At 34.4% G+C, this 17,861-nt stretch overlaps 1 protein-coding gene across 4 annotated transcripts in view; it reads right to left on the minus strand.

Moving 5' to 3' along the window:
- Window positions 1-17,861, minus strand: part of LOC142340946 (uncharacterized) — a 193,822-nt gene that overhangs the window by 97,588 nt on the left and 78,373 nt on the right. Inside the window, exon 1 of one of the 4 annotated variants that reach the window (XM_075391738.1) lies at window positions 14,466-14,653. The exons of 2 other annotated variants lie outside the window; for them this stretch is intronic. The gene's annotated coding sequence lies outside the window, so the exon portion shown is untranslated. Of the gene's footprint in view, window positions 1-5,328; window positions 6,380-14,465; window positions 14,654-17,861 lie in introns of those variants that run through there. One more of the 4 variants, XM_075391748.1, reaches the window with a different exon arrangement.

Consider the following 17,861-nt stretch of genomic DNA (forward strand, 5'->3'; position numbering starts at 1 on the left):
GATACGTACCTTCTCAGGGTAGCTGAATAAAATAAACACGCGAACATACAACTCATTTCTGCTAGGATAATTATTAACTTGCTAGTTATAAAAGTCTGTGAAACAGATGCTCTTTGTCTGGACGCATGTAAAGCTACAACATAACCAAATTTGTGATTTTTCATTTTTGGCAAATCTTAACTGACATCTGGTTTAATACGATTTAAAGCGTAAGAAACAATCAAAAACAACGCAAAACAAGCGAAATAAACAAAAACACGACAACAGCAAACGGACGAAAATAACCGTCACGTGACTAGCTTTTGATAGAATATTTCAATTACATGCCGCAACGCGTGATTGAAAGGTGAAAAAATCGGCAATAAAAGTTCCACTTAATTTGTCGGTTGGCAACAAAAACCGGAAACTTCCCACTTCCTTGGCGCAAATTCAAACTCTCTCATATATCCAAAAGCCAGATGTAGTTAAATATCGACGAGTATATCAACAATATACTCATTCTATTCATACATATAATGCCTTTGCTTGAAACTTAACGTTTAATCTGATTACAGGTTTCAATAATTTTTTAAAAATACCAAAGTAAGTTATTGCCACTTTATTTGGTATTCCAGTGATCTATAGGGGAAGAATAAGGTTAAAGAAGATACCTTTTTCGCATTACGATTAAGCAAAAAGTTACATGAAATCAAAACACGAGCTGTTGAAGCTCAAGCTTCAATATTTCAACATTTCTTAATTTGACTTTTGCATGATTTGATTTCCAACTTTAGTTCATATGTTTCCATGCTAATTTACCTTACGCTGAAACCAAAATTTGTGAATTCACTATTGTCAAATCGATCTTATAAGCAAGTTGGTCAACATTGGTGACCCCGAAACAACGAACTGCAACTAAAACTTCTGAGATAAAAGTAAAATTTTGTGAAAACATTCCAATTAACTTTTAGATGTCGAGCCACCGCGAGCGAGGTGGCGAATTGCAACTAAGAACAACATTAGAAGCAAAATAGATCAAACCGATCCATTCCAAATCAAGTAACCAGCAGCTCACAAGATTGCCTAACAAACAACGCAGCTTACATTACAAAGAGAAGATCAAAAACTACGAAAGAGATTACAAGTCACAAACTCAATGTGTTTTATAATAGTTTTTAAATTATTACCAGAGTATTCCGGTTTAGCCCTAAATTTAAAGCGCGCCCTCCTCTCGTCGCGGAGTGTTGAAGCTCAAGCTTCAATATTTCAACGTTCCTTAAGTTGACTTTTGCATGATTTGAGATCTAACTTTAGTTCATATGTTTCCTTGCTAATTTACCGCTGAAACCAAAGTTTGTGAATTCACTATTGTCAAAAATTCACTATCTCATAAGCAAGTTGGTCAACACGAGCAATTTTTGTCGTAGTATGTTAAAATTGACGCTGCCTATTTTAATTATTGATAAAACAAAAGAAATTTTATAGAATTAAAGTAAAGTTGCTGGACAAAAGTGCCAAAAACAATCGAATCAAAACTGTTGTTAAGTCCAAGGTTCGAACACAGAAGCCAATGTTCTAAGACAAATGAGCTGAACTTCAAGTCTTGAACAAATTTGCTTCATCCAAAAAAAACCTGTAGAATACCAATACTGCTCTTCGAGTTATTGAAAGACAAAGCGCAAACACAGTTCAATTCTTGGATTGTAAAAAAGAGAGCAAAAACACAGTCAGATTCTTGGATTTTGCCAGAGCGCCTATAGAATCCAAAACTGATCTATAATAGATGATGTAGGTCGGGCAACTTAAGGGCAACTTAAGTTTTTCTCCCATTTTTTATAATGATTGTAGGTAGCCAAACTTTCTTCTCGATAAGTTTTTGTTCCGACCCACATGTGGGGGAGGAACTATCTTTTCAAATGGGTTTTTTTGTTCGGACAATTTTGACCGATCGATATATTCGTCGTAGAGAGTTGAGACTGGTACCGTAAGAAAGCTCGTCCGGCCTAGAATATGGAACTAAAAAGATTTTTTGATTTCCATTTTTACGGGGAGTTATCAAGGCTTAAATTTTTGAGAAAGTAGAGTGAATTCCGTTGTTCTTTTTCACATTTTCCGAAATTTTTGAACGAACTTTCGTTAATTTTGCTAATTTTCGTTAATTTTTTTAAAAAATGTTATTGCGTTTGCGGTTAAGGATAAAGAAGGCTTGCCCATTTGTTTTAATCGCGCTTCTTGGTTGATATGTTAGCTAAATTATTTGATTTTTTTGAATTCAAAAAAGGCTCCAAATAAGCTTTGGTTTACTACTTCGTTCAAATTCGCAAAAGTTAGTAGCGACTTACGTCTGCTGCCACAATCTTTGAAAACTCTTTAAAATATAACTCTAGATTTGCTTCCTGTAGAAGTTTTCTGGAATTAAATAATTGGCGGTTTTTGAAAAAGAAACCTAAAAATTATACAGAGTGGTTTATTTGTTTGTGGCTTTTTTTGAAATATTTGATTTAATATTTGATCTATCTCGCAACTATATGGACTAGTTATTGCTCTTTTTAGACGCTGAGAAAAATCAGGGCCAGGGGTCAACTCATCGTGGATTCTTACAGTCAATAATTATTCGGATTATATTAGGGCGCGGTCTTCATTAAAAAAATTTTTTTTGCGGTTTTGTTTTCTATGTTGATTACTGACATGAATTATTTCAAATCACGGCACGACCAATGACTATCGTTCCTTTTTGCAACAAATCAAGGCCATATAAAAATAAAAATTGTCTTCAGAGGAAAGCTCATAATTTCTATGTCTTTGAAAATGTATTTTCGTAAATTTTAAATGATTACCTTTTGCTTTTGATTTATTTGAAATACCTTTTGCAGCCACATGACTACGTTTCTTTCAGTAAAAATTCAAATGAGTTCACAAAGAGCCGCAGGTTAGCATAAACAATGCCTTCAGTTTGCGAAATTTTAAAATTTGTCAATTTTTAATTTTTTTTGACCAAATGAAGCTCTGTCTCAATTTACAGGGCAAAACTTATTACTATTGGACAAAAGATATTCATTACATTGGTTTTATATTTTTTTGCTTTCTTACTACAAAAGTTCTTGAAAATTTTGTGAACTTTTGCATGTTTTCCTGTATTTGAGGTAAATATTTTTTCCCTTTTCAACTATACATGTTAACTACAGCTCGAATTGGCATTTAAAAAAAATGCGCAAAATAAACAATTTTAATGTCTTTTTTGTTAATAGCTGATAGTTTTAACGACAGCGAAGTCGTTCTCTCAAAAATTCATGGACTTGTGTCTTTGCCTGTAATTGTGCGGCTTTCCGTTTTCATACGAAATATCCCTGTCAATTAAAAGCCCTAATTGCTTCTATAGGCGTTTAATTGAATCCCTTTACTTATTCTGGACTAGAGCTAAAATTTTTAATGACTTTCAATTAATAATTTGAGGAAAAAAATTGTATTTCCAACATTTGCAAGTTTTCCTGTATCTGGGGTTGTTGTTTGTTCTATTTCTGTTCAAAGAATTCAGTGAGTAGCCTATTGTTTTAAAGGCTGCGCATCCGTGCTCTCACAAAACTTATTAGGATTTTTTTGTTTTTGCATCTAACTGTTGTTCTTTTTGTTGTCGTTTGGTATATTTATAACAATCAAAGACTTTGAATGCTTCCACGATTACTTAACTGAATCTGTTTCTTGATTTCAGTTTATAGTAAACGCTTTTAATGACTTTCAATTATTTTCTCTAAGGAAATCATTTTTGTGTTTCCCATTTTTTGTTATCTTTGTCGTTAACAAGTAATTCAGTATTATTACTGACCCAACTAAAAAACTTTCTGTTGCTTCTAATACTATTTCTGCAGTTGGTTATGTTTTGACAGATGTCTATGGAGCTTAAATATGTGTTTTCATAAGAATTTTGTGCTTTCGATACTGGATAGTATTTGCGGTAATTTTTGTTGTCTTTTCCAAAACGACGCTTTATCTAGAAGACCCCATTTAAAACCAAAAGAGCAAAAGCAAATCGTTTAATCGTTTTCGTCAGTTTAAAGTTTTTAATGGTACTTTAATGCATTATAGATATAATGGCTTTAACACTGTGGCTTTGATAAATTATTTGCGAAAATTCTAGTTTACCCTTATTTGCTGTTTTTTGTCGTCTTCTGATTTGGCGTCAATACTAACAAGCGCAACTGGATTTCTGAGCAGTTGCAAAGTGATCTGTTTTTGTTTAAAGTACAAAGCTTATGGTTTTTTGGAACTTTTGAAAATATTTCTTTTAAAATATCAGTTGGTTTTTGAGCTTTGTCAGTTTTATATTATTTCTTTCAATTTAGTAGCTTGGTCTCTGTAACGATAGGTCGAATCCTCTTTCCAGTAAATCAAGGCTCAATCTTTAATAGAATTTTATTTTAAACCAATGGATTCTTGGCTGTGGTACCAAGCATTTTTATAAAAGAATTTGTATTTCGGATATTCGCTCATTTTGAGTTTTCTATTTTCTTTCCAGATTATGAAACTAATGGGTTGGCCCAATTGCCGCTGTTAGTTTTGCAGTCGTCGAACATATTACGGACAACGACAGCACTCAATTGCTTCACGTATAAGTAAGCCTCCTTAATGAGCCGAGTTGATAGGAAGTGGTTTCAATCGTTTTGAAATTGGTTGTTTTCAAAGAGTATTTTTGAACTTTATCCTTTTTACTCTTTATTTTCGGCCTCTCACCAAGTCGCAATTTTGAGAGGTCTTATATATTATCCAGTAAATATCTAATGAAGTACAGGTTGATTTGTTTAGATCGAGTTTTATCTGATTCCTTCTTCCTTTTGTTATTTTCTGTTTTTAAATATATTCAACTAGTTTTGGTTGTAATTAATGTTTGCTAGTATTTGTTTTTGGGTGTTTCCTGTCCAGTACTCTCATTGCTGCCAAGTCGCATCGGCTCTCTAATCCAGCTTTATTTTTTCACTTAATTGTTTGCTGAAAGATATGAGAGTTTTTGAACCTTTTATTTCACTTGTTCATTTGGTAGACTAAACTAATAAATCAAAACGTGGATGGGCGGGGTCGGAACATCATGCGCCAACGCACATTACCGAGCCTCCTTGTTTATAATAGTTTTAATCATAGTAGGCAAGTTTGGGATTTACTAAAAGGCAAAGCTCCCTCTGCGCAAACAAAATATGGAATCGCTTCAAGTGATAGCTTGATAAATTGATATTTTAAATTCCTCCTGTTACTTCATCTGGTCAATGTCAATTTTTGATTTCAAGTTTTTTGTTAAAAAAAACTACCTAATCTCAAAGAAAAACCCAAAAAAAATTTGTTGTAGTCCAGGGGTCTTACCTTTGAGATGTAACAATTCCCGTTGTTTGCGCTGTTTGGCGTCTTCAAATAAATTAACCGTGCAAAACTCTTGTCAATCGAACGTCAAATTGACATTAAAAGTGACTAAATTGAAGAAGACAGAAATGCCAAGCAGCAAGCTTTCGCTACAATGAAGAACTAAGTAATAAGCCACAGCAATTTTTAAATGCAAGGTAATAACTAAGTCGCCCTGATAATCAGTGTCGAACGGAAATGCCACCAAAATAAGAACTACTTGTCAAAATAATGAACAAACTGCAGATCGAAAATGAGCAAAAAGCTACAATTTAGTTTGAGGTATAACTTTAATTGCTTTTCTTTGAAATGCGGAAAAATTTTAACAATTATTTTTTGTTTAAGCTGACAAAATAGTAGTAAATGTTGCGTATAATATGTCTGAAAGCACTAAAACTTATTGAGGAGCTTTTTGGTGCCAAGGGATGCTCGAAATTTTAATTTTTGTGTCTCAGACCCGACGGGGCTAATTAATTTTTTGCCCGTGTTTTGTTGTTACTGGCGTCTTTTTCCTGGGGTTAATGCTATATAGAGCGAAAAATAATTGGACAAAAAGAACAAAAAATTAGCTCGTGGCTGCAAAAGAAACTAAGTGAAAACAAAAACTTGTTTTCTCCTCGGAGATGAGACGTAGAGCAAGTCTCGGACACAATTCGGGTCTATTTTCCTGGGAGGGGAAGAGAATTGCTTAAAAATTACATGCCCTCTAAGCTCTTCCAAAATAGAATAGATCCCCCAATTTTTGGCGATTGGGAGCATAATTCAAAACTAAATTCCTTAAACAGGTCTCTAATAATGAAAGAAGCGAATTGCGTTACAGTTAATGATAAGAGATTGAATATTGAAAGAAGCAATTAAAACATTTTTTACATGAAAAAGGTTTTTGGTACTAAATTATTGCCATATACTGCAGTGAAATGTTTTCTAGATTGCATTGATCATTAGTCTTTCCATTTTTACAGAACTTCATTGTACCTTGAAACTCCAACTTAACAAACTTCTGCGTTTGTTATCGCAAAACAAGTTTCCAAACAAAGCGACAGTTCATCACAAGTACGAACAAAAAGAGCCAAAAAAATGTATTAAAACCATTAATGCTACAATTTTGACATAAATATATCAAAATGAAAAGACATTTTGTGAATTCTCGGCGAATAAAAGAGAAGAGAAGGAAATTATGAAGAACGCTTCACAACTCTTGATGAACAAAGAGTGCGCCTATAGCTTGAGATGAGAGAATTTTTCAATCAATGCAGAATATGCCGACAAACATTTCACGTGTTTGATTCAATTAGATGAATGATAAATTAGAAGAAAATCAGGCTACAAGGAAAGGTTAGTGCAGAACACATCCCACGTCGCCGAAGCGATTTAGAATTTCATTCGAAAAGAGATGGTCTCTCTTGTATAAATTTTGCAGCATCTGTCAGAATCTTACGAGATGGCAGACGTTTTAGTACCAAATAACCTGTCTTACGGCCAAAAAAACCAAAAAAACACCAACTTAGTTTCATCTAGGAAATAAACCCCCATGTATAAAATACTTAAATACAAATAAACTCCCACTTGACTATTAAAGAGCTGCGCATTGGCGCGTTTGGCCATGCCATACTGGTAATGGTCATGCTCTAGTGGCCTGTCAGACTTGATTTGAATCTATCATAACCAAACGAATTATCACGACCTTATTCAATGTCATTATGGAGGTTTATTTTCGGGGGGGGGGGTCTATTTCCGTGGGGGTTTATTTCCAAGAGGGTTTATTGCCTATCTAAAATTAGGTGAGATTTATTTCCTAGACCCGGTTGTCATGACTCTTTCACGTAATGATATCTCACGCGATTCATCGCTTCAAATTATGAGTATATAGCAATTCGGATGAACACGTTTGAATTAAACATTTTTCTTGCAAAATGTAATTCTTGCAAGAATCTAACACGACAACATTCTTCCAACAATCATGCAAAAAGTAAATGTTGGAGAAAATATGAACACGCATTCCGATACTCAAAAACTTTAAAGCTCTTTAAAGCTGATAATGAAACAAAGTTAGCCAGTGGGCTAGCGAATAACATAAAATTAGACAACAATAAGTTGATGCGTTCAGAAGATAAAAGTTGATCAAAAATGTAATTGTTCATTAAACCACAATTAATTTTATGGTTTTTGAAAGACGGAGTCTATTCTGCTCGGATGGACACCAATTAAACTATTTTACTTTTTCTTTCGTTTGACTGTGTTATAAATGTCTTTTGCATCAGTAAAACCTGCCATCATTTTTGGGAACAATATCATAGTCACCTTAGTTGTTCCAGAATACGAAAAAATCTATCGATTAGGAAAAATTCAAGGTTCTGATATATCCGGAACGACAAATAATTGTAAGATTTCCAGGTAGCATTTTTACGAAAAGCAAATGAAATCGTTTTTCGTAACAGGTAAAAACAAATTTGGTTTTCAGTAAGATAATCAGGAATTGTAGTGGGTTTTTCAGTATCATTAGATGTAATGAACATCTACTCTGCCGCCAACTCTGTCAAGGGCAAATCCAGTGTCGACATACTCTGGGTTAAACTCTGCGAACACTAGCCCAAGAGAAGACCTACTCTGGTGAACTCTGCTCTATGGTGTCTCAGTACGGGTAAGGAACGTTTAAAGATACTTGTTGTTCCGACCCCCTTGAGGGGGGAGGAACTATATACTCAAATGGGTTTTTTTTTGTTCCGTGAATTTTCGCCGATCGATATATTCATCGTAGAGAGTTGAGACTGGTATCATTAGAAAGCTCGTCCAGCGTAGAATATGGAATTAAAAAGTTTTTTTTAATTTTCGTTTTCTACAGAGAGTTATCGAGGTTTAAACTTCTGAGAAAAGTAGAGTGAATTCACGTTGTTTTTATTCACATTTTCCGGAATTTTTGCCTAAATTTTCGTCACTTTCGCTAAAATTTGCTATAATTTTTAAGAATAGTGTCGTTTATTTTATTTTTGAAGACGAACAAGCATTGTTGATTGTTTTAATTTAATTTTTTGGTCAAAAAATCTGGATAAACATTTCAAAATTTAGCCTTTTTCATCAAAAACAGCACGAAACAAGCTACTTTAGTCCACTTTGATTAAAATTGCCGACAGTACACCCCCAAACAACACTTATACAATCTTTGTAGACTCAGAGGGGAGCTATTTCTACTTCAGAGTCCGCTGAGAGTGCTCTGTAATTAAAACTTTGCCTTTTTTGCTAACTTTACTCGTTGATTATCAAAAATGCAGAATTTATTTTGAGTTTTCAACTAACAAATTATCTATATCTACAACATTCGAAAAATCAATTGTTCCTAACGGACAATGATCATTAGCAGCGATAGTTTTGGGCCATTCTTGGGCTGTTACAATCCAAAAATAATCGGGTTGTAATCAGTCGGTCTTTTTTTTAAAAAAAAAGACCTTTTTTTAATAATAAAGAACAGAACATATCAAATCAAAGCTCAGGAGTGATAGGTCCAACCAATTTGCTTACTAAGCAGCTCGAAGCTAATGCATTTAGTTTTTTACTTGAAAGTTTATGGTCGTTTCTTTTTTTAAAAATAATTGGTTTTTCAATAATAATTGGTTTTTCAATAAATAATGGCTTAATTAACTTTTCCTCTATTTTTTCTTAATTTGTTCAATTTCCAGCTTAGTTTCAGCAAAGAAAGAATGGTTTTTCTTTCTACTGACTTAACATTTATTACCGGTTGCATTTCTAAGCCTGAAGTTATTGTTTTCTGGCTTTGATACTACAAGATTTCAGATTTTCGTTTGTTTTGATATTTGCCAGTTTTTCACGTTTTCTAATTTTGTCACATTATCACATTATCAGAGTTCTCATGTCACATTATTAGCGTTCAGAATAAAGCACATATTAAAATCGTGAAAGATATACATCATCGTTTTAACGGCCTCGACGCCTCTTTCTTGAAGAAATCAATTGAATTTTTTAAATTTTGTCTAACTGTCATTTATACTTTGTCGTTTCGGTCATATGATATTTCCTGTATAGTGATAGCTTTCATTGACTTTTCATGGAAAAAAAGAAGAATCGATATTCTGATATTAGTAGATAGCTGATGGCTTTCATTACTTTGAAAACAGTCGTTTTCCAAAATTAAAAAGTAAAACTTTTCAATTTCGCAATTCTGTTCTTTTTATGTTTCTTTTTGTTACCTAATCTCGTTAGTTAATTACAGGTCAAATATGACATTATGGATGTTAAGGGAATAAAAGGGATTGGTGTCCCAAAATCTTTTTTAAAGAATTTGTTATGACCTTACTTGCTTCGACACCGGTTTTTCACAAAAAAAAGTAAATTAATTTGATTTTTGTCATAGTTGACGTTCGTTTTGTAGATGCAAGAAATATTCTGGATAATTGCAGGTCTAGAGGGTTTCTTTTTCATGAATAAACGACCCTATTTCAATAGTTATTTTTGTAATTAATGCCTTTCATGACATTGAATGTAATTTTGTTTCGCAAAAAAAAATTAAAATTATTACTTTAGCACTTCGCTTTTTTGTCTACTTGTTAATTAGTCTTACTAATGAATGGCCACCTAATACATTATAGCCCTTTGAAGAAAGCGCAATCGAATGTATTTTGCGGGCCAAAATATGGCTTGAGGGCTTTGACAGCGTTTTCTGGCAAGTTTCAATTGAAATTTTGTTTGTTTTTTTGTTGTTCTTTTTAGCCGCTTTAAAAAATGAATAAGGACAGGTCCTAATGCCCTTCTATAGAAACAGTGGTAATTGTAAATTTGTGGAAATATTAAATGATTCATAACTGTATTTATTACTTTGTAGTTAACTGTTTCAAAAAAATAAGTTAATTTTTTTACTTTACCGTTTTTGTTCTTTTTTGTATAATTGTTACCAAACCTTTTTATGGACTGGTCGCATATGTTTTCTGGTGATTTATAAGTTATTTTTGTTTAGTTTTAGGTTTGTCTGACGGTATGTTGACTTTGTTATTAAATTTAGTTTTTAAGAGGGACATAAATTTTTTGATGTAATTAATGTTTGTTGTTGTTGTTGTTGTTGTTTGATTTTGCTGTTCGTCTTGACTCGCTTTCTTAATATTGACATATTACAGCAATCTAATGCATCAATTTTTACTCCACTGAGTTATTTGCTTTGGAGGCTATCTTATAGTTCATACAGAATTTTTTGAAAAAGACTTGGGCTTTTTTGGGATTAAAAAAAAAAAAAAAAAAGAAAACATTGAATTCCAAAATGTTACACACCTAAAAGTGTCAACAAAATGGCAATGTACAAGTTCTAAAATACATAAAACAATAAGAAAATATTTTATTTACAACGTTTGGAATACTAAAAACATAAAAATAAATATATTAGAAAATAAGGAAATTAAAAACAATGAAAACTTAAAAAAGGTCCCTCATGAGGATTCGCAAAAAATAATTTTGGGTTTTTCTATCTGTTCCTCATTTGGTAGACAATTATGCCAAAATTGTGGATGGGCGGGGTCGGAACCTTATGTGCCATCGCACATTACCGAGCCGCCTTGTTTCATGATACTGGGAAGTTTTCAAACTCATTGATCACTACGGTTATTTATCAAAACGCAGAATAATCGCCATTTCACGCTGGTATCTTGAATAACCAAATTTACAGAACACAAATCAACCATTACAAATGCTAACTGGAGATTAGCAAAGTAGGGAGAGAGGAGAATCATTTTTGTGGCTTGTCAAAAAACCAACAACTATTGGATTAAACGAACATAGCCTCTTCAATACTGGATGGATCTCGAAGCGTCGTGGACAAAAAATCCAAGCTTATCTACCTAAATCATGAAAACTTTAAAAAATGAGAATAACAAAATGTCATCTCAATTCTGTTTCGGCCACCCATATTAGTTGGCATATAAGTTTTACACACGGCCCCCAAGCGCATGTGTTAGATTTTATAAACTAACATATTAATAACAACACAAATTGTAATGGGGGGGGGCATTGAATTGGGGTGAGGGTAAACAAAATGGATCCCTCAATTTTCAGTTTAGGGGTGTGGATAGGTGAGCTGTGCAAAAAGCTGATGGAGAAGCAGGGTAATTGGGGGCCAGAATCGCTTTGTGGGGCATGAGTCAGCTTGGAGGTATGCAGTTGGGCTCAAGTAAATGAGGTAGAGGTTAATGGAAAGAGGTGGGCAGTAGGGCAAGTTAGATAGAAAGTGAGGGAGTTTGGGAAGAGCGCAAGTAGGTTAAGGTGGCGGGAAGAGGTAGCTGCGCGGGATGAGGAATGACAAAAGATAGTTGGAAATGTCTTAGAGTTTGATTATGACTATTATGTGAAGAAAATTTTTCAAAATGACCTTCCATCTGTGAATGATGCCAACCATTCCTCAACTTTACACGTTAGTAACTAAACTACTGTTCAATTTTAATGTCAATTCCAAAACATAAAGCCAGGCATAAAAGATGAGGTATATATGTCGTAAAAGGTCATAAACGTTATAAGTCAAGTTCAAAAGTCAGTGTTCAGGAGTAAAAAAGTCAAAATTCAAATAAAAAGCTTTCTTCAACTAAAACAACATAGCCAGAAAAGACTCAACGAGTCGTGCAATATAATCGCTAAACTAACCCTATCTATATCAAATTCTTTTTCCGTGTTTGCCCCCCAGCTTACCGGATGCATATTATTTGCACAGCTTAAACTCACGTGCCACATTTTTACAAAATAATTTTCTGGGGTTTGCATATCATACTGGAGGGACAAACAAAAGATCCCAGAAACATAACGGGAATAAGAATAGACAAAAACTAAATCTATTCCGTTTGTGCCACCTTGCTTAGTGGGTGAATTTTATTTGCAACCCCCAGACGCACGTGCCATATTTTTACACAATGATTTACTATAAAATGGCACGTTCTCTGCAACTTGAGGGTGCATTACGTACGGGGGACACAAGGGGAAACGATCTAAAAAAAATTATTGCATATAAAACTAAAGAAAAAAGTTGGTGTCTTTTTCTTTAGTTCTATTGCTATACAAGCAGGGTTGTGTTGGTGTGCGGTGGGTGAATTAGGTAGAGGGAGCGAGGACTTTGGGGGACAATTTAGGTTTTAGGTTGAGGGCTGAGGTTAGTAGGGGGGTGTGGGTGGCTTGGTGTGATAGTAGTTCTAGCTTACAAAAAAATGTTGTATGGACAAAAAATTCTCAAAATAACCGTTCGATATTTGATATTATCAGGAACTCCTAATTAATTTCCGGTAGAAGCTACGCCACTACTCAAGTCCAATGATCGAGAAGAGAGGCCAAAAAAATCAGAAAAAAATCCAAAAACCAAGAAGCCGAAGTTCAAATCAGGGCCAATCTTGATTCAGTCAACAAAAAAATTAGCTAGTAAAATGTGCAAAAAGACCCAAAGAATTGTGCAATATAATCTCTCAAATAAGCTTTTTTTTAAATCAGAAATAGCAACAAAAAGGATCAACAAAGGGATCAAAAGTTGCTTGCCCAATAAAAATATTGAAAGCATTTCTAAGACGCAGACACAATCTTCATTTGTTTTGTTCGGATGTGGGTATGGGGAGGATTATTAATAAGAATAGGGTAGTTGGGGTGTTGTTAGAGTATAGATGAAATTTGTGTCAGGTAGATATCTGTTGGATGAGGTGAGGGGTTGGGTTGGTGATATGTAATGGGGGTTGTATGTGTGGGTAGGTATGTGAGACGTTAGTTTGGGGGTAGGTATATGGGAGGGATCTGTAGTTGAGGAGGACGTTGTCTGTAGTTGACGTAGGAAGAAAAGACTGTTATGGGATCAAAACTTTCCAAAATTACATATTGTCGTTGAGTTTTTCAGCAGTTCCTAATAATGGTGCCTTAGAAATTAGGCAACTGTTAAATTCCAATGCTCGAAGACATTATTCATTATCAAAAAATAGAAGTTACTGCTCAATATAAAAAGTAAAAAAAAATCAAAACTCATGTACAAAGTTGCATTAGCAAAACATCAAATACCTCTTCGCCGCTTTGTAAGTGGGACGGTAAGTGAGAGGTGTGGGTAGGTGGGGGAGGCAGGTCTGTAGTTATCATAGGGAGGAAGGGCTGTAACTGAATATAAAGATCTCAAACCTAGATTACGGAGATGAGTTGTACCGAACGTCCCAAAAAATTAGTTTAGAAACTAAGCAACTCTTAAATTCCAATGCATGGAAAATAAGACAACATCATAAAATAGAAATTAGTGTTCGAAAAAAAAAAGAGCTGAACAAATTGAAGTCAAAAACAAATGTGTTTCAGCAAAAAACAACCTGTAAGTACCAATAGTTCTCTTTGAGTCGTGAAACCCTGTGTAATACCAATAATTCTTTTCAAGTCGCCCACAAAAATTTCAGCCCAAAAACAATTTCAGCCCAAAAAAAAGCCTCATTAAAAATTATATCATACAGCGGTTAAACCTAAACTTAATTGCGTTTTCATGATGCAAATGCAACGTGAGGAAAATCTATTCAAGAAAGTCTCCTAGGGACTTGCACCGAGACTAAAGGTTTTTATCTGAATTTTCTAAAATCCCAATCTAGACTGTCAAGGTCAAAACTTAACAGTTTCTGTTTAAACTAATATTTAACTGTTAAAATTTTTGTTAAGTTCAAGAGTTTAAAATTGCTTCATTTTCAACCATGGAACTGTACAGTTTCGTACAAAATATTAAGAGCAAAAAAATAATGAATCGTTTTTTTCTGAGGACAGCTTAGTTTGATTTTAACGGAACAGTCAATACAGAAGATATTAGGTTAGGGAAAAACAAAATTTTGAGTCGCACTGTAAAGGGGTCAACTCCTGTTGCAAAAATGGTGCATAAATTATTTATCACAAGATAATAGATGAATGATTTTCGTATGATTATTGAAAGATTTTGTTTTCCCAACTGTTTATTATTATTTTGAGAGAGGCCGTCCATAAACTAGGGACACGATATGATCAATGGTCCGTAATTAATGATGTCTAGATAGCTTCCGTTTTTGAAATGAGGAATTATATTACTAAGACGAGGCTGCAGCAAATTAACTGAACATCTCGGCCAAATTTTGATCTGAACTTACCTGGATATTAGTGTGCTCTGGGTTAGTCTTCTAGCAACATTTTCAGTAAGAGCGTAATTGTTGGTTGTTTGAATAATTAAAAGAATAAATAGACAAATAAACAACATTGGATCATTCGTGGTATTGTTCGGCTAGACTGTTATTCGTACCAAGGGTCCTCTTTTTCCACTTGAGCAACAGACAAAAAGAGAGAAAGAGAAAGAAAACAAAATGCCGCTACAGAGATGCTTCAGCTGAATGAAAAAGAGGTGACCGAATGAAACGAGAAGGCCGAATGGACAAAGAGCCAAATGTTGAAAATGAGAGTTGGAGACCAATTATTCAAAAGCATTTTTCTGAAAAATTACACGAAAAAATTGCAAAAACGTCTCTTCAATATCGACCAATCAGAGCTCGAGGAGTTCTAATTTTATAATATTCTGCTATACGCCCGTTCGGCTCTGCCAGTGTCTTCTACCTGAGCTAATCAGTTGTTCAATCTCGCTCGCTCTCCCCTCTCTCCCTTTTTTGCCCTGCAGTACGCAAATTTATCTACCGTATAAAAGAACACCAAACAAATCAGGATGCCAAGGAAGAACCACTGTTCAACTCAAAATTAGGTAAAATTTTAGTAGGAGGGTGTTCGGGGTTAATAATTGAATGCGTTTTGGAGTTTGGGGCTAATTTGGTTTTTAAAAAGAGGGGGTGAACATTCGGAAAGGTGATTTGCTGCCATGCATAGCCACTTTACCTCGGAAAAAAGGGAAATAGCCTTGAACTGGGAAGATAGTAGGTTATGGAACGATTGTTTGTTTGCAGCCAGGCAAAAACGCCACATATTTCAAGCGCGCTTTATCGCCGTGCCAACAAAAAAGCCATTCAAATATCAACAATTGTTCACTCTGAATGTTTGTTCATGCATAAAGAATAGAGAGAGGATGCAGCAATTTGACCGCCCGTCTTTTTAATAGTGCGGCTGATGCTACCATTTTTTAGCTAGATGGGTGGATTGAATGATAACGGGGAATACCAAATCCTCAAAAACCCGTCCTCTGACAAGTCAAGAACTGTCAAAGAACGTAAGTGGGTGCAACAATATTCGTATATTTGATTGCAGCGCTGAAATTGACAGGAATCGCAACTCGAGCTCTATAACGGATCTTTTCAAGTGTTATCAATAAAAATGATTGCTAAAACTGATAAACAGAAGTCTCTGTGAAAAGTAAGCCACCAAATTTGTAGTTATTCTGCAGGAGAGATCAATTTCTAGAATACAATGAGACAAATAAATATACATTAGCAGGCAAATAGGCGTCATTATTTCAAGTCAATTACTAAGAATACACGGAGCGATTTACCAGCATGGGTTTCAATGAAAAACAAAGGTTAAGAAAATGTCTAGAATGACAAATATACCTGGTTTATAATGCAAAATTTCAGTCACTTTGTGTTTACGGAAAAATCTACGGTACAAAATCAATTATTTAAATTGGCGTTTTTCTCTAAAACTTCTTTCCTTTCAGCGCACCTAACTAAAATGTTTCTCTACCTGTAACGTGTAAAACTGTGCCGAATTACTATGAACAAATGGAAAAATATACTTTTCTTAAAACGCCAATGTGAATGAAAACAAAAAAGAGATCCGACTTTCTGTCAGAAGCTAGCAGATATTTCTTTCTGGGAAATAGTTAGTTCTATCAAAACTGTGCATTTGAGTCACCCTTGAGAAGTGACTCATTGATGACATCATGAGGCTGCATTAAATTGTCCGCATAGGTTCGGATAGCATAAATATCATAGCAGTAGTTGGGTTACTTTCGAAAGTTTGGATCTTCTCAAAAATAGCCTCCACTTTAACACCTACCGGAGAGTTGCCTCCCTCTCTAAACTGCCCAAACCAAACTTCAAGTCTATATCAGTACTAGGCACGTCTAAATGGAAGTCTCATTTCGTTTTCCAGGATTCGGCAAGGCCAATTACAAGCCCGGAGCTTCGTGTCAGAGCATTTCAGTATGAATCCAATGAGATACCGTTAAATCAGTGCTGGATCAGAATATCCTAAGGATAAATTTACCTCGCATTATTTGAAGACAAAACCCAGAACCATTTTTTCATGAATCATCATTGGGCATCTTTAGTTTATTGTTTTTTTCTGATCAGCGTAAGATAAGAAGAAAAAATGAAATTTTAGAAAGTCACAAAATTTGCTAAACGTGTCGCACGATCAGGCAAAAAAACAAGTAAAGTTGCGTACGGACACGTAACTTTAAAAAAACAGTCAAAAACCAGAGAAAATGCAGTAGAAAGCTAGCAATATGTGGGGGAGTGGGGTGGGGTGGTGAGGAGCTTTTTTTTCATTGTTTTTTTTGTTTGCCCGCTATATTGAGTATACATTTAATGATATTCCGCTACCCATTTACAGACGTCGAAAAGTAGGCGTCGCACGGCATTTTTCATACAAAAAATTATTTTAATCATATTGCTTAGTAAAAAAAATCAGTGAAACTTTCATAAAGCTCGGGGAAAATTTAGCGTATGAGTCACAAATTTTTATTTTGCTCAGAAAAAATTTGTAGAGTTTTTTATACTGAGAAAAACTATAGCGGACAACGCTCTGAATTTACCATGATCAATTCCAAAACTGACATGATAAAAATACTTGGCATGAAAAAGACAGAATGATAAGATTCTGAATCATTGCTGAAGTTGTGTGCGAGGAAGGTCCGGGAGTCTCATTTATTTATTTAATTTAAAAAATTGTTAAAACGAAAATTTGGAAATTGAAAAGTTTTGTTTCGTGAAAGATGTCGGAATTATTTTTGATCCACATCCCCGGGGTCCGTGAAAACTGATACCAAATAGACCCAGAGACTATTAGAGAATACCGGGAGGTATACTAAGCCCAAATGGGTACTTTTGAGGGGTTTTCAGGTGTCGCTGGGCCGTTTTCAGCCAAATTTCGACCTAAAAACAGAAGAATTAACATAATTTTTAAATTTTTAGATTATTTAGAATGTTCGTTTGTTTACGAAGACAGAGGGGAAGTAAGAGAAACATCATTAGAATCTAATTAGAATCTAATTTTGATTTTTATTCAGAAAATTACAAAGTTCATTGGAAAAAGGAGTTCTTTAAAAAAAATTGAAAAAAAACCAGGGTCCTTTTTTCATGAATCATCATTGGGCACTTTAGTTTATTGTTTTTTCTGATCAGCGTAAGATAAGAAGATAAAATGAAATTTTAGAAAGTCACAAAATTTGCTAAACGTGTCGCACGATCAGGCAAAAAAACAAGTAAAGTTGCGTAAGGACACGTAACTTTAAAAAAACAGTCAAAGACCAGAGAAAATGCAGTAGAAAGCTAGCAATATGTGGGGGAGTGGGGTGGTGAGGAGCTTTTTCATTGTTTTTTTTGTTT

This window comes from Convolutriloba macropyga, chromosome 1 (assembly GCF_964194025.1).
Source record: "Convolutriloba macropyga chromosome 1, txConMacr16.3, whole genome shotgun sequence".
Taxonomy (NCBI): domain Eukaryota; kingdom Metazoa; phylum Xenacoelomorpha; order Acoela; family Convolutidae; genus Convolutriloba; species Convolutriloba macropyga.